We start from the raw sequence: 17,562 nt of genomic DNA on the forward strand, positions 1-17,562 counted from the left end.
ACAGGGCCTCCTCTGGGGCTTGAACATTCATAAACTGCTGCCTTAAAGAGATTTGCTTTATTCCCTTTTCTTCTGGGAAGGAACTGACATTCACAGCAGGGTTGGGGTTTAATGGTGAAACCTGAGTGCGCCCCCCATCCCACCTCCCCCACCCCACCCCACCCCATGTGCTCAGAGGGAATCAGGAATCAGATGTTTGTACAGAAGGCTGTGGTGTCAAATCCCCAGTTTCGCAGGCCTTCTTCACTTTAAACAGAGAAGGTGTAGCTGCCTAACAGTTTTAATTGCTAAACCTGAGCTGCTAACCCAAATTTCTGCATTTAATGTGGTTTGAGTGTGAATGGAGGCAAACAGCAGTAGGTTTCCTTGTTCTTTCATGCCCTCACTTGTATACTTGTTTGTACTCAAACTCACACCTGAGGCCTCTTGGACCCAGTGGCTCCAATGCTGTGTTAGTGACCAAGCAGTAACTTCACTGCCTCTGACACCACTTACTGGGATCTGTTACCCATCCTGTCTCCTAGAACAAGCAATGCTAATTCTTCGTACTGGCTGAAACAGGTCTGAAGTCCAATCCACAAGTCTAGTGGATAAGAAACAAAACTTGCTTTTCTTTTCTTTTCTCAATATATATTTTTATTAATTTATTTTTTACATTCCAATCCCAGTTCCCTCTCCCTCCTCTCCTCCCATTCTCCCGCCCCCATCTGCTCCTTGGAGAGGGTACAGCCTCCTCTTGGAAGTCTACTAAGTCTGTCCCATCATCTCCTTGAGGCAGGACCAAGGCACCTCCCCCCACCCCCCAACTCCCCTGTTTAGGCTGAGCAAGGTATCTCTCCATATAGAATGGGCTCCACTAGGTCAGTTTGTGCTTTAGAGTTAGATCTTGGACCTACTGCCACTGGCCTTATATATTGTCCCGGTCACACCACTGTCACTTATATTAAAGGAGTCTAGTTCCCCACTTGTCAGTGATTTCTCACTACAAAGCTTGCTCTTTAATGCTAAACCATGATTGCTTAAAGTAAAACTCTCACATGTGCACACAGATATGTTTCCCACAGTTCTGAGACTGAGGTGAGGCCAAGGAAAGGGAGAAGAAAGCATCCTTTTTGGGTCCACATAGCTGATTGAGATCCCCTACTATATTCCTGCCATACCGAGGCTGCCCAGATGTTGCTTGCAACACCTTTTACAGGCTTGCAACTCTAGACAGTGTCCTAGAGCCAGCTCCTTTCTTTGCTTCTCTCTCTCCTCCCCAGGTCTTGCTGTATAACCAAGGATAGTCTTTAACTCAGTATGTAGTCTAGGTGATGGCCTTGAATTGTCCTTGGTTCTCCTGCCTCATCTTCCTAGGTGCTGTGAAATTTAGGTGTGGACCACTGTGGCAGGCACGGCTTTCTTCTTCATTGTAAGGAAGTGAGGAAGGCTAACACAGAAAGAACCAGCAGTGTGGATCAACAGCTTCCACCATGATCCAATTCTGATGCCAACTCTTCCTCTGATGCCCCTCTGTGTTTCTAAATGGGCATTATAGATATCTCCTTTAAGTATAATAAAAAATTTATTATTATTATTATTTTATTTTAAAGCTGCTGACAGCTCAATTGGTAAAGCACTTACTGTGCAAGCACAAGGGTTGAAGTGTGGATCCCACTCTTTAAGAAAAAAAAAAGGCCGGGGGTGATAGTGTACACTTGTGATCTGCCAGGGGTGATTGATAGTGAACACTTGTGATCTGCCAGGGGTGATAGTGTATACTTGTATTCCTAGCACTGGGGAGGTGGAGACAGGTAGGCCCTTGGGGGTTGCTGCCTAGCCAGGTTAGCCTGCTGAGTGAAAACCAGGCCTGCAGAGACCCTCTTTCAAAACCCAGGTGGATGGTGGGTAAAGAACAACATCCAAGGCTGCCTTGTGTGTGTGCACCTACACACGCACACAAAGATAAGAAGTAATGCTTTGTAATATATGTTGAATTCAAATGGACTTGGAGCTGTAGCCCTTGGAATGAAATATTATTTCCATTTTATAGAGCAGAAAAATTGATGCTCATTGGGACCCATTCAAGGTCATACAGCAAATGGTGAGAGCTTGGATTTGAACCCCAGGCTTCCTGAGTCCAGAGTCCAAGTCCCATTTATAAACAGCGCTGTTACATCTTAAACTCTTTAAAAATGCTGGATCTGTCAGCCTGCTAGAGGCCTTCAACATTTTTGATGCAGTTTCTACTACTGCTGTTCACTCAGTAGACAATAAATCACACCATCCAGTGGTTTTCCTAGTTGCCAGGCCAGTGTGACATGCTTGATAAATACTGCTGGCTAATGATCATACATCTCAAGCAATGTTACATTTTAATTTTATTTAAAAAATTAGTGTGGGGCTGGAGAGATGGCTCAGCCGTTAAGATCACTGGCTGTTCTTCCAGAGGTCCTGAGTTCAATTCCCGACAACCTCGTGGTGGCTCAGAACTACCTTGAATGAGATCTGGTGCCCTCTGCTGGCGTGCAGGCAGAAGACTGTATACATAATAAAATATTAAAAAAATTAGTGTGTGTGTAAGATATATATATATATATATATATATTATATATATATATACATATATATGTATATCAAGACACACACACCACACACACACACACACACACACACAGAGAGAGAGAGAGAGAGAGAGAGAGAGAGAGAGAGAGAGAGAATGCAGGAGTATAACTGTGCCATGGTGTGAAGGTAGAGGTCCAAGACAACTTTCAGGAGTCTGTTACCTCCTTTTACATGGGTCTAGGGATTGAACCCAGGTTGTCAAGCTTGCACAGCCATCTCACTTGTCCTATTTAAAAATACTATTTATTGGGGCTGGAGAGATGGCTCAGCAGTTAAGAGCATTGACTGCTCTTCCAGAGGTCCTGAGTTCAATTCCCAGCAACCACATGGTGGCTCACAACCATCCCTTATGAGATCTGGTGCCCTCTTCTAGTGTGAAGATGTACATGGAAGCAGAATGTTGTATACATAATAAATAAATGAATAAAATCTTTAAAAAATACTATTTATTTGTGTATGTGTGCACTATGTATGTATACACATGTGTGGTTGTTTGCACTTGTGCATGTGCACTCAGAGGCCAGAACAGGTCATCAAGTGTTCCCCTCTATCACTTTCCATCCATTCCTTTGAGACAAGGTCTCTCCCAGAAACCAGGGATCATGTTTTCTTAGCTAGGCTGAAAGTCAGAAAGCTCCTGCAATCCTCCAAAGAGCAAAGGTTAGAGATGTTCACAGGATGTCTGACTTGTTACATAGGTGCTAGAATCTGAACTCTGGTCCTCATGATTGCATAGCAAACACTCTTAATAACTGTAGCATCTTTCCAGCCCCAAGTTTGCAGTTTCAGATAGTTTTGTTTTGTTTGTTTTTGTTTGAAACAAGGTCTCACTATGTTCCCCGGGCCTGTCCTGGAACTTACTCTGAGACCAGGCTGGCCTCAAACTCACAGAGATCTGCCTGCCTCTGCCTCTCGGATGTTGGGATTAAGGGCATGCGCCACTATGCCCAGCAATTTTCAAGTTGTTTTTTTATGCACATCAAATGTTTCAGAAAAAAAGTAAGAGGAGGCTGGAGAGGAGAAGAGGAGAAAGGGGAAAGTGATGGGAAAGAGGAAGAGGAGGAGGAGGAGGAGGTGTGATGGTAACTCCTTTAATCCCAGCACTTTGAACAATGGGTTGATTTGTGACCCATGCAGGTCAGAAAAAGTTGCCATAAAATTCATGTTCAGAATATCAACAATTTGAGATTTATAAGTTATTTATTTCTGGAATTTTCCATTTAGTATCTTTGGACATGGTTGCCTGAACACAAAAAACCCCAGATAAGAGGGCTATTTTACACAAAAGGAGACTTTTCTTTTCTTTCTTTCTTTCTTTCTTTTTTCTTTCTTTCTTTCTTTTTTTTTTTTTTTTTTTGGTTTTTTGAGACAGGGTTTCTCTGGCTTTGGAGGCTGTCCTGGAACTAGCTCTTGTAGACCAGGCTGGTCTCGAACTCATAGACATCTGCCTGCCTCTGCCTCTGCCTCTTTTTTGGGGGGTGGGGAGGGAGAGACCCTTTTCTTTCAGTGTTCTGCTCTTAGGAACCTGAAAATAATTATTCCCAGAAGCCTTCCATCAGACCTCACTAACATTTTAATGAGAGTACTGAGTCTAATGGGATCAGTGACTTGGAATTAGAACAATTAGGATTTATCTCTGAACCAGGGATCACAGGGCCATTCCCTAAGTCATGTTGGGGAGGGTAGCTTCTTGAACAAAATTCAGAACAGAAATATGGGATGGTTTTGGTTCTGTCTTCTACCCTGAGAATGAGAAGGTTGCTGTTTATGGTAATAGAATGACCAAACATAATACCTACACTGACAGGTGGAATTGATAAACTTTACTGGTACATATGCTTGGGGAAGAGGTACCACAGGTCACATGGGAATTATACTTGAGAATGAAGTGAACACATAGAGTCTGCAAGGAGCAAGGAACAGTGTGTATAGTAGCAAGAGCTGAGGTGCCCTTAGAAGAAAGCGATTGGTTTATTTGTACGACTCTGTGGACTCTTTTTCTCAGAGGAAGTGAAATCCACTACTCAGAATTAATAGAAAGCATGCCTGTTACCTGTAAAAAAGAAGGCTGATTGGCCGGGGACCTTATCCAAGAGTAGGGGGTGCCTCTTGTAATAAGCCATTTGAGATGCTTTCCCCCCAATTTTTATTAGAAGTTGGGAAATATGTAAGACTAAACTGTAGGCAAAGTTTTTCATCCTACCAGTCCCCTCCCAAATAACCACACAGAGAGTCAATATTAATTATAGATGCTTGGTCGGTAGTTTAGGCTTGTTACTAACTAGCTCTTTTAACTTAAATTAACCCATATTTCTTATCTACTCTCTACCACATGGCAGTACCCTTTTTCAGTATTGCATGTTCATACTGCTTCTCTCTGAATCTCCTCAAGACTCCTGTGACTCCACTGTCTTCTACTGAAAGATTTTAGTTTGCTGAGAGAAAAAGTTTTGAAAGATTTTAGTTCACAGAGAGAAAAAGTTTCCCACGGGCCTTGGCCCATTACAAGGAAGTTGGCCCCAACCCTGGGCACATCCTATGGTTTAGACGGGGGCAATCGCCAAGACAGCCCTCTTTGGGTCACACCTGGCTGGCCAACAGACAATCAAGGACTTTCCAGGGTACGTTCTGTGGTTTTTCCTTTATAGAAAAGCAGGTCACACCTGGGTGATCACTCTAACATGAGATCATACTTTGTAATCAATCACTTTGTGCCCCTTGCCTGTATGCTGATCTGCTGTTTTTTTTCCTATATAAGGAGCCTGTAACCCTTGCTGGGGTGTGCAGCTTCCCCAATATTCCTGACACCCGAATGCGCATTCGTTCAATAAACCCTCTTGCATTTGCAGCTCTTGGTCTGGTTTCTGAGTCTTGGGGGCTCCTCGGGATCCTGAGGCCCTTAGGGATCTGGGGGTCTTTCACTATCCTGCACTCTCTTTTTGTCCCCCAGACCCATTTAATCTTTTCCTGCCTAGCTACTGGCCAGTCATCTCTTTATGAACCAATGAAAGTAATACATATTCACACTGTACAAAAAGATTGTTCCACAGCACTAAACTTAAATGTTAGGCCTTCTTACACCACAGGAATGGATCTCCCCTCTTTTCCAGTATCTATCCATCTATCTGTCCATCCATCCACCCTTTAATCTAAGCTCTATATATTTTGTAAAGAATCAAAGAAGGCTAAGTACTAATGCTGCCTTTCCCCATCTTGTCTCTCTCACTGTCCCATTCTTTCTCTTTCTCTCTTGCATATTTTTTTCTGTCTTTGAAACTGAGGTTCCTACTTGAGCCCTCCAAGTGCTGGAATTAGAAAAGAGTGCCAGTGCATCCAGACACTTTTTTTTTCAAGACAATGTTTCTCTGTGTAACAGCCCTAACCGTCCCGGAACTAGCTCTGTGGAACAGGCTGGCCTTGAATGTATAGAGATCCACCTGCCTCTGCCTCCTGAGTGTTAGGATTAAAGGCATGAGCCACTAATGCCCAGCCTTTAAGTAGGATGCTTAAATGAACATTTATCTAACACATAGAAAGTACTTAGTGAAAAATGCCAAAATACCTCAATGAACATAAGTTTGGATTATATTTTAAAGGGTATGTATTGATGAATGCACAATTTCTGGTCTCACAGGAACCATTTTTTTTTTTTTGTTTTTTTCGAGACAGGGTTTCTCTGTAGCTTTGGAGGCTGTCCTGGAACTAGCTCTTGTAGACCAGGCTGGTCTCGAACTCACAGAGATCTGCCTGCCTCTGCCTCCCGAGTGCTGGGATTAAAGGCGTGTGCCACCACCGCCCGGCTAGAAACCATTTTTCTTACTTATCTGTGTTATTATCCACCATGTTTCTTTCTGTTGGTTAACATTTAAATACACTCTAAATTTTATAGTCTTATTTATGACACTGTGGACTCGGTCTACTACTTAGTTCATAGATTTTATTAGAACCCTTGATCAACTGGTTTCCCTTTAGACCTTATAAAATGTTTCTCTGTTACTTACTAAAAATGCACATCAGGCTATCATATAATTGTCTGTATACCATCTAAAGTTATGTCATATGCCATGCTTAAGAAATACTAATTGACAGACTTTATGATTAAAAAGTCAGTTATACCATAGACCACTATGCTTGTTTTCTCCCATTGAAACAGAAATTTTAGTAATGTCAAACCCTACAGAGCTTAGAAAGCACACCAGCATTTGCCTGGGGCTGAGGGTAGGGCCATCTTATCCACAGCCCAGTAGACTGTGAACCAGGGAACTGTGTGGAATGGTGGAAAGACTCAAAGACTGCACCACGGTAGATGTTTACAATGAAATCAAACTATACAGTGCTAATTGGCTTTCTATCACTGGTATAAATGTCTGAGATTGCCAATTTCTAGAGGAAAAGGTTATTTCTGCTTATGGCTTTGGAGTTTTAGTCTGATGGAATGACTGTGTTGCTTTGAGATCTATGATGAGACAGTATATTGTGGTGAGAGTAAATGGTAGGTCAAAACTGCTGTCTAGTGGCCAGGAAGCAAAAGAGAATAAGATGAAGGGCCTGTGGGAGTGTGGGGTGGGAATCCCTGACCAAAAGACCCCCTATCAGGCTATATTTCTTAGATTCCAGGACCTCCCAGGAATGACAAACTCAGGACCACGCCTTTAACATAGCTGGGAGGGGGGTACTTTTCCTATTTAAACTATAGTGCGTGCATTTTCAGCTGGTAAGACTCATGGCTTCTGAATTATGTCTCAAGAAGGAAGGAGGAGGAGAAGGAAAAGAAAGCAAGGGAAAGGGGAGTGAATATGGAAATAAATGACTGTAATCCTAGCACTCTAGAGGTGGAACCAAGGGAATGAGGAGGTTATGGCTAAATATAGAGTTGTAGGCCAGCTGGGCTGCAGGAGACCCTGTCTCATAACAATATTGTTTTTAAAGAAAAAACCCAAAAAACAGAAAAAGGAAGGGGCATGAGGGGGCTTCTGGAACACCAGTGATATTTTATTTCTTGACTGTGGTTTCAAGGGGATGCTCACTTTGTGAAACCTTATAAAAGTATTCTGTTGTGTCTTGTGCATATTTCTTTCTCAATTCTACTTCCATAACAAAATTTACTAAAAAATATTCAGCCAAATGAGTATGCCAGTTCTTCCAGTTACTCCTTAAGTAGTTTTCCTTCTTACTGTTTTATGCAATTCCGTCTTTCTGCCAACCTAGTTTTATGATGGTAAGAGTTCAGGTTTTGTATGGCTTACTACAGAAAGAGTTATAAAAAGATACATTTCTCTAATCACAGAAGGGGCCTCAAGAATGTCAGTGGAAGCCATTGTCCCTTAATTATTCATAGCAATTACCAACATGGACCACATCAATGTGCAACCAAAATAAATGGATGTTTCAAGAGGTCTGGTTGGAACAGTGAAATAATCAGTCCCTCTCTCAGCCTAGTTCTCCTGCTGCCTGCCAAAAATTCAATTCTATATTTATCTTTTCAAATCAGCAGTACAGCAATTAGTTGTTATAATAAGAGCTACCAATTTACTGTGCACCGACTTTATGCCAGGGGTTGCATTATCAAAGTTTTCCATACCTTAATTATCCTATTTGACTGTCATAGCAATCCTAGAAAAGAGCTGTTTATTCTGTTCCACAGTTGTGGAAACTGAGGCTGACAGGCTTCTAAGGCAGTCCAAGTCTATAGTGCTTATTGACAGAGGCAGAGGCAAGCTGGGATCTCACCCAATCATCTCAGATATGCTGTCAATAACAGGAAAAAGGTGCCATGTGTGAGATGAGTTGGATACCCAAAACATGGCTCTTCATACCGTTACTATAGTTGCTGTACCTCATAATGCTCTCATTGCTTGCAGAGATGACAAGGGACCCATTGTTAGCCATTGATGAGCTCCACCCCCATCACTATCAAAAATCCCTGGGGACATTTTAATAGGTGTGAAATAGCTGCCTTGCCTTGCCGTTGTACCTTTTCTCTCAGGAGCTCCCAGAACACTGACAGACTCTATGTTATAGCAGCTTCACAAACATTATCCTTGCATATTGTGTAAACACAGGTGACTGGAGGGGGGAGGGGAAGCTCTCTCTCCTTCTGCCCTTTCTAGCAAAAGACATACTGACAGAAAAACAAAACAAATCAAAACCAACCCCCAAACACAAATTTATTTCATATGAGCTTTCTGTGATGAGAGAGTCTCTAAGAAATGAAGACCTGAAGGAATGGTTAAACATGAATTTCTGTGTTGTTTGCTGTGTGTATGGGTTTGTTTGTGAGTGTATACACACAAGGCTGATGTTGAATATTTTTCTGAAAGACCTTTTGTTTTGGGGCTGGAGAGATGGCTCAGCAGTTAAGAGCACTGACTGCTCTTCCAGAGGTTCTGAGTTTAATTCCCAGCAACCACATGGTGGCTCACAACCATCCATTATGAGATCTGGTGCCCTCTCCCGGTGTGCAGATATACATGGAAGCAGAATGTTGTATACATAATAAATAAATAAAATCTTAAAAAAAAAGAAGTCTCTGCCACAAAATTATTTAAAAAAAGACCTTTTGTTTTCCTACCCTTTATGTTTTTAATATTTTAAAAACTTATTCTTTCACAATTTCACACATGTATATACAATGTATTTTATTTTATTTATTTTTAATTAATTAATTAATTTTTTTTTTGGTTTTTCAAGACAGAGTTTCTCTGTGGCTTTTCAAATCAGCAGTACAGCAATTAGTTGTTATAATTAGTTGTTATAATAAGAGCTACCAATTTACTGTGCACCGACTTCATGCCAGGGGTTGCATTATCAAAGTTTTCCATACTATTTGACTGTCATAGCAATCCTAGAAAAGAGCTGTTTATTCTCTTCCACAGTTGTGGAAACTGAGGCTGATAGGCTTCTAAGGCATTCCAGAGGATGTCCTGGAACTCGCTCTTGCAGACCAGGCTGGTCTCGAACTCACAGAGATCCAACTGCCTCTGCCTCTCCGAGTGCTGGGATTAAAGGCGTGTGCCACCAACGCCTGGCTATTTTTATTTTTTTATTTTTTTTAAGATTTATTTATTATGTGTAGTGTTCGGCTTGTATGTATGCCTGCAGGCCAGAAGAGGGCACCAAATCTCATTACAGATGGTCATGAGCCACCATGTGGTTGCTGGGAATTGAACTCAGGACCTTTGGAAGAGCAGGCAGTGCTCTTAATCACTGAGCCATCTCTCTAGCCCATAATGTATTTTATTATTATTATTATTATTATTATTATTATTATTATTATTATTATTGGACCAGCTCCCCATTTCCTCAGCCATGACAGTAACACGTGCTCGCTATGACCTTGTCTTAGTCACTAGAGGTTAGGTGCCTGCCTTGTGACAAGGAACCAATCAGAAGTTAGCTGGTGGCGCTATGCTTTACGACCCTGGGTGTACTTTACGGACAAGCACACAGCAATGGCGCACAGAGCATAGCAACCACCCTGGGAGGGCCTATGGGCCATAACAACCAGTTGACCAGTCAACACACAGGGCAAGCCCTCCAAGCCTGGAAGCACACCAATCCTGAGCCTGTGCATACCCCTAGACACTCCCCTTACGCTGCCCTACAAGATCGCTCGGCAGCAGGTTCAAACTGTCTTTTGTAGCCAACCGCCATGGTGAGTGGACAAAAGACCCGAGCTAACATGGGGTTAGCTCGTTAAATTACAATAAAGCCTCATGCAGTTTGCAGCAAGCTCTCGAATCTGCCTGGTGATTGGGGTGACTGCGGTTGTGGCCTGGGACCCTGAGTTTTCCGGGGGTCTAATAATTATATTATTGTTATTGCTTTTTATCTACCCACAATGATTACCTCCATTCAAACTCCTTTAATTTGTTTTAACATTAGCTTACAAAGTATTGGGTGTTGTGATTTTGTAAAAGTTTAAAAATTAGAGAAATAAGCTGCAAGATGGTGTGGGTGCGATGGAACATGAACCTTGGAGTACATTAAACAAAGTTTATTACAGGTGGGAGGAGAAGAGACAAGAGCAGAGCAGAGAGGAGACAGGGGGTGAGTGGTCGACCAACTGGAAAGAGAAAGAAGAGCAGGGGAATAATGCTACGGACTTTAAAAGGGGGAGCTCGAGCATGTGCAGTCCTCACGCAGGTCCATACTGCATAACAAGTGATGTGGCTATGACAGTGCCCCACCCATTGTCAGGGGGCGGGGTCTGTCTCTTAAAGAGGTACGGGCGGGTCAGCATTAATGTCTGAATCTTTCAGTGGGTTTTTCTTCCTTCCTTCCTTCCTTCCTTCCTTCCTTCCTTCCTTCCTTCCTTCCTTCCTTCCTTCCTTCCTTTCTTTCTTTCTTCCAGACAGAGTTTCTCTGTATTGCTTTGGAGGCTGTTCTGGCACTCGCTCTGGAGACCAGGCTGGCCTCGAACTCACAGAGATCCGCCTGCCTCTGCCTCCCAAGTGCTGGGATTAAAGGCGTGCGCCACCGCCATTGCCCAGTGAGTAATGGGTTTTCTTATGACTTCTCATACACCCTTAGTTTGTTTAACCTTTTACCTACTGCCTCTTCCTCTTATTCCATTCCATCCCTGGTTAAATCCTTCAAACCCCAGTATTTTTCCCAGCTCCATCTCCCTGCCCCCCCCCACTCCTACCCTATCTTTAGATTCCCCTTCTTCTTACATATTATTTGTTTTCTATTCGCTTTCCTTTTATGGCCCATTTCCCTTCCCACTCTCCTGGGCATTTCCTAGCTTTTTGACCTCCGTGGACAGCCTACATTAAGCAAACAAATCTAAAGATTTGAAATTACAATCCACATATGTGAAAGAAGACACATATTTGTCTCTCCCAATTGAGGTTACCTCACTTAGTACAGCATTTTCCAGATCCATCGATTTTCCTATGAACTTAATGATTTAACTTTTCTTTGCAGCTGAGTTAAAATTCCATTGGTGTTTATCAATTCATCAGCTGATAAACTTAGTGATGGTTTGAATAAGAATGGCCCCATAGCTGGGCATTTGTGGTGCACGCCTTTAATCCCAGAACTCGGGAGGCAGAGGCAGGTGAATCTCTGTGAGTTTGAGGCCAGTCTGGTCTCCATCTCAAAAAACAAAAAACAAACAAACAAAAAAAGAGAATGGCCCCAAGACTCATGTGTTTGAATGTTTGGCCCATATGGAGGTAGGGCCTTGTTGGAGTAAGCATGTCATGGTGGAGCTGGGCTTTGAGGTCTTATATGTTCAAGCCATGCCTAGTATGGCACACAACCTCTCCTGCTGCCTGTAGGTCAAGGTGTAGAACTCTCAGCTTTTTCTAGTACCATGTGTGTGTGCATGCATGCACGATGCCATGTTTCCCACCATTATGATAATGGACTACACCTCTGAATTTACAAGCCAGCTCCAATTAAATGTTTGCCTTTATAAGAGTTGCTGTGGTCATGGTGTCTCTGCACAACAATAAAACCCTAACTAAAACAGACACCTAGGCTGATTTCATTTTCTAGCTACTGAGAACAAAGCAAAGGGAATATAGATGGGCAAATACCTCTGTAGTAGGATATGGAGTCACTCAGGTATATATGCTCGGGAATGCTATGCCTAGGTCATAGAATGGTTCTACTTTTAACTTTTTGAGAAACTTCCACCTGATTTCTATAGTGAGATAGATGATCATGTGATTCTTCTTTTTCAGTTTCCTTATATGGTAGATTACATTGATGGATTTTCATATGTTGAACCATCCCTGCATACCTGGAATGAACCCTACTTGATCATGGTGGATGATTTTTCTGATGTGTTCTTGGATTCAATTTGCCAATATTTTATTAAGTATTTTTGCATCGATGTATTTTGCATGGGGGATATTGGTCTATAGTTCTCTCTCTTAGTTGTGATTGTGTGGCTTGGGTACCAAGGTAATTATAGCCTCAGAAAAAGAGTTTGGCAGTGTCCCTTCTGCTTCTATTGTGTGGAACAGTTTGAGGAGTACTGGTATTAGCTCTTCTTTGAATTTCTGGTAGAATTCTGCACTGAAACCATCTGGCCCTGGGGCTTTTTTTAGTTGAGAGACTTTTGATGACTGCTTCTATTTCATTAGGGGGTTATAGGTCTATTTAAATTGCTTATCTGTTCTTGATTTAATTTTGGTAAGCGATATCGATCCAGAAAATTGTCCATTTCCTTTAAATTTTCAAATTTTGTGGAGTAAAGGTTTTCAAAGTATGACCTGAAGATTCTCTGGATTTCCTCAGTGTCCATTGTTATGTCCCCCTTTTTGTTTCTGATTTTGTTAACTAGCATTCTCTCTCTCTGCCTTTTGGTTAGTTTGGATAAAGGTTTGTCTACCTTGTTGATTTTCTCGAAGAACCAATTCTTCCTTACATTGATTCTATTGTTTTCTTTGTTTCTATTTTATTGATTTCAGCCCTCAATTTGATTATTTCCTGGGGTTTACTCCTCTGGGGTGAGTTTGCTTCTTTTTGTTCTAGAGCTTTCAGTTGTGCTGTTAATTCTCTAGTCTGACTATTCTTCAATTTCTTCATGTGGGCACTTAGTGCTATGAACTTTCCTCTTAGCACTGCTTTCAAAGTGCCCCATATGTTGTGTCTTCATTCTCATTAAATTCTAGGAAGTCTTTAATTTCTTTTTTTATTTCTTCCTTGACCCAAGAATGGTGCAATTGCACATTGTTCAATTTCCATGAGTTTGTAAGTTTTCTGCAATTTGTGTTGTTTTTGAATTCTAACTTTAAACCATGGTGATCCGATAGGATACAAGGGGTTATTCCAATTTTTTTTTTTGTATCTGTTGAGGTTTGCTATGGTTGCCAAGTATGTGGTCAATTTTAGAGAAGGTTCCATGTGGCGCTGAGAAGAAGGTATATTCTTTTGTGTTTGGATGGAATGTTCTATAGATATCTGTTAAACCTAATTGGGTGATAACTTCTGTTAGTTCCTTTGTTTCTTTGTTAAGTTTCTGTCTGGTGGTCCTGTCTAGTGGTGAGAGTGTGGTGTTGAAGTCTCCTACTGTAAGTGTGTGAGGTTTTATGTGTGATTTGAGCTTTAGTGATGTTTCTTTTACAAATGTGAATGCCTTTGTATTTGGGGCATAGATGTTCAGAATTGAGACTTCATCTTGATGGACTTTTCCTGAAATGAATATAAAATGACCTTCTTCATCTCTTTTGATTGATTTCAGTTTGAAGTCTAATTTGTCAGATGTTAGGATTGCTATAGCAGCTTGTTTCTTGGGTCCATTTGATTGGAAAATCTTTTCCTCACCCTTTACTCTGAGGTAACATCTGTCTTTGACATTGAGATGTGTTTCTTGTATGCAGCAGAAGGATGGAATCTGTCTTCATCTCTTGTTAGCCCGTGTCTTTTTATAGGCAAGTTTAGACCATTGATATTGAGGGATATTAATGATCATTGAGTGTTAATTCTTGCTTGTTTTGGATTTGCTGTTGTTGGTATTGTGTGTAGTTCCTCCCCCTCCCCCTTTTCCTTTTGGTGTTTGATAAAGTGGGATTTTCTATTACCTATGTTTTTGTGGGTGTAGTTAGCTTCCTTGGGTTGGAGTTTTCCTTCAAGTATTTTCTGTAGGGCTGGGTTTGTGGATATGTGTTGTTTAAATATGGTTTTGACACGGGATATCTTGTTTTCTCCATGTATAGTGATTGAAAACTTTGCTGGTCATAGTAGTCTGGGCTGGCATCCATTTTCCCTTAGTGTTTGTAGAACATCTATCCAGGACCTTCCGGCTTTCAGAGTTTCCATTGAAAAGTTGGGTGCAGTTCGGATAGGTATGTCTTTATATGTTACTTGGACTTTTTCCTTTGCTGCTCTTAATATTTTTCTTTATTCTGTAAGTTTGGTGTTTTTATTATTTTTTTAAGATTTTATTTATTATGTATACAACATTCTGCTTCCATGTATATCTGCACACGAGAAGAGGGCACCAGATCTTAAAATGGATGGTTGTGAGCCACCATGTGGTTGCTGGGAATTGAACTCAGGACCTCTGGAAGATCAGTCATTGCTCTTAACCTCTGAGCCATCTCTCCACCCCCCTTTCTTTGCATTCTTTAAGAGATTTGTTTATTTCTTGAATTTTTTGGTTTGTCTTTTCCTCTATTTCTTTCTCTCTTTTTTTATGTCTTTGTCCTGTACAGACATTTATTAACATCCAGCCTCCAGATGCAGCTGCCAAGACCCTGTTATGCTGTAGGCACTGGCTTGGGCATGGCAGGTGGCTCTGGCTTCCCACCCTTCTGCTCTGAGATAGGGGTGGTGGTCAAGATTTCATCTTTAGGTTCCACAACAATTACATATCAGGCAGAGGCTTCTTGGGGTTGATCTTATCACTTGGGTCCCAGGACAGCATGATTTTCACTTTGATGCCCAGCATACCCTATCTGAGGAGTACATGGCACATGGCAGTATCAACATAGTAGTTAACAGGGTCTCCACTGTGGATCATCAGCCCATCCACAAACTTCATGGACTTGGCTCTCTGTCCTACGAGCTTCCCAGACACTACAACATCACAGCCCTTGGCCCCACTCTCCATAATGAACCAAAGCACACCTTAGCAGGCCCTTTGCACAGCAAGTCCTCCTAGGAGTTTGTAATGTAGAGACTCTGCCTGAGCTATGGCACACAGATCTCTTGTGGTCACCTTTTCTGCATAAAGCTCAAGATGCCCTCAGGGAAGCCGAACCTCTTCTGAACTACCGCAGCCAACTCTCTGATTAGACGACCCTTCTCACCAAGAACATTCTGTGTTCTGGTGGCTAAAATGATTTCTGTTCTGATTGGTGTAACTCAGACTTCAACTTCAGAGTAGCCGTCTTCAGCTCGTTCCCAAGTGAGAAACTCATTCAGTTCAGCTTTGAAGATGCCATCAGTCACACACTTCCTCTTCTTGGAAATCTGCACCACCATCTTACCACTGCAGGCCACCGCTTCCTGAACATAATACTGAGATCTACAATTAATAAATAGGACCTCCTAAAATTGAGAAGCTTCTGTAAGGCAAAGGACATAGTCAACAAGACAAAATGGCAGCCCACAGAATGGGAAAAGATATTCACCAACCCCACATCTGACAGAGGGCTGATCTCTAAAATATACAATGAACTCAAGAAGCTAGCCACCAAAACACCAATCAATCTAATTAAAAAGTGGGGTATAGAACTAAATAGAGAATTCTCAATAGAGGAATCTAAAATGGTTGAAAGACACTTAAGAAAGTGCTCAACATCCTTAGCCATCAGGGAAATGCAAATCAAAACAACTCTGAGCTGGTTGTTGGTGGCGCATGCCTTTAATCCCAGCACTCGGAGGCAGAGGCGGGTGGATCTCTGTGAGTTCGAGGCCAGCCTGGTCTCCAGAGCGAGTGCCAGGGTAGGCTCCAAAGCTACACAGAGAAACCCTGTCTCGAAAAACAAAACAAAACAACTCTGAGATACCATCTTACACCAGCCAAAATGGCTAAAACCAAAACCACCAATAACAGTCTATGCTGGCGAGGATGTAGAGAAAGGGGAACACTCCTCCATTGCTGGCAGCAGTGCAAACTTGTGCAGCCACTTCAGAAATCAATTTCTCAGAAAAATGGGAATCAGTCTACCTCAAGATCCAGCAATTCCACTCTTAGGCATATATCCAAAGGACGCACACTCATACCATAAGGACATGCATTCAATTATGTTCACAGCAGCGTTGTTTGTAATAGCCAGAACCTGGAAGCAATCTAGATGCCCCTCAACTGAAGAATGGATTGAGAATGTACACAATGGAGTACTGCTCAGCAGAAAGAAACAATGAAATCTTGAAATTCACATGAAATCTTGAAATTCACAGGCAAATGGATGGAACTGGAAGAAACCATTCTGAGTGAGGTAACCCAGTCACAGAGAGACAAGCATGGTATGTACTCACTCATATATGGATATCTACATATCTACATATATATATGGAGAGAGAGAAAGACAGAGAGAGAGAGAGCACAAAGGACTACCAGTCTACAATTCATACCATAAGAGAAACTGGGAAACAAGGAGGACCCTAAGAGAGAAACACATGGTCCCCCAAAGAAGGGGAAAGAGACAAGAACCCCTGAACAAATTGGGAGCACAGCGAGAGAAGGGAGGGAGGTAGGAAAAAGAAGGAGAGAAGAGAACAAGAGGGATCAGAAAGACTGAGACAGGGGAGGAATAGAGGAGAGCAATAAAAGAGATACCTTAATAGAGGGAGCCAGTATAGGTTTAAAGAGAAATCTGGCACTAGGGAAATGTCCAGAGATCCACACGGATGACCCCAACTAAGAATCTAGGCAGTAGTGGAGAGGCTGCCTTTGATGCCCTTCCAATCTATAATAAGATTGATGACTACTTTAATTGCCATCCTAGAGCCTTCATCCAGGAGGTGATCAAAGCAGAAGTAGGCTAGGCCCTCCCACAAATGATGTGACAGACTTTGATGATCTCCCATGGAAGGCCTCACTATCCTTGGGAGGTGGGTGGGGGGTAGGTTGGGGGCGTCGGTAGGGGGTATGGGAGCGTGAGGGAATGGGTGATTGATATGTAAAATAAGATTGTTTAAAAAAAACAAAACAAAACAACAACAACAACAAAAAACCCCTCAAAACCTCTCCAAACAGGTAGCAATAGGTCTGGGTTCTCAAGGCTCAGTTTATCAGGCCCCTGAATACTCACCAGAAACTCTCTGTCTGAGGATGATTTATGCTGACATAAAACTGAAAGAATTGTCCAGATGAAAAGCACAGGAAATTAGCAGCTTCTGCAGAGTCTGTAGATGCCTCCAAAGTGGATAGCCTGGAGAGGAAGCACATGGCATTGCTTTTAGTATTCAGGCATCTATACTGGACTCTTTTTGGGGTTCTGACAGGATATGCCCTCAGCTGTAGCCACTAAGAGCACCACCTATGCATATTCA

General features: G+C 42.1%; 1 pseudogene; it reads right to left on the reverse strand.

Annotated features, from left to right (window-relative positions):
• Positions 1-14,794: 14,794 nt before the first annotated feature.
• LOC100768818 lies at positions 14,795-15,546 on the reverse strand (annotated as a pseudogene).
• Positions 15,547-17,562: the final 2,016 nt, after the last annotated feature.

Source organism: Cricetulus griseus, assembly GCF_003668045.3.
Source record: "Cricetulus griseus strain 17A/GY chromosome 1 unlocalized genomic scaffold, alternate assembly CriGri-PICRH-1.0 chr1_1, whole genome shotgun sequence".
Taxonomy (NCBI): domain Eukaryota; kingdom Metazoa; phylum Chordata; class Mammalia; order Rodentia; family Cricetidae; genus Cricetulus; species Cricetulus griseus.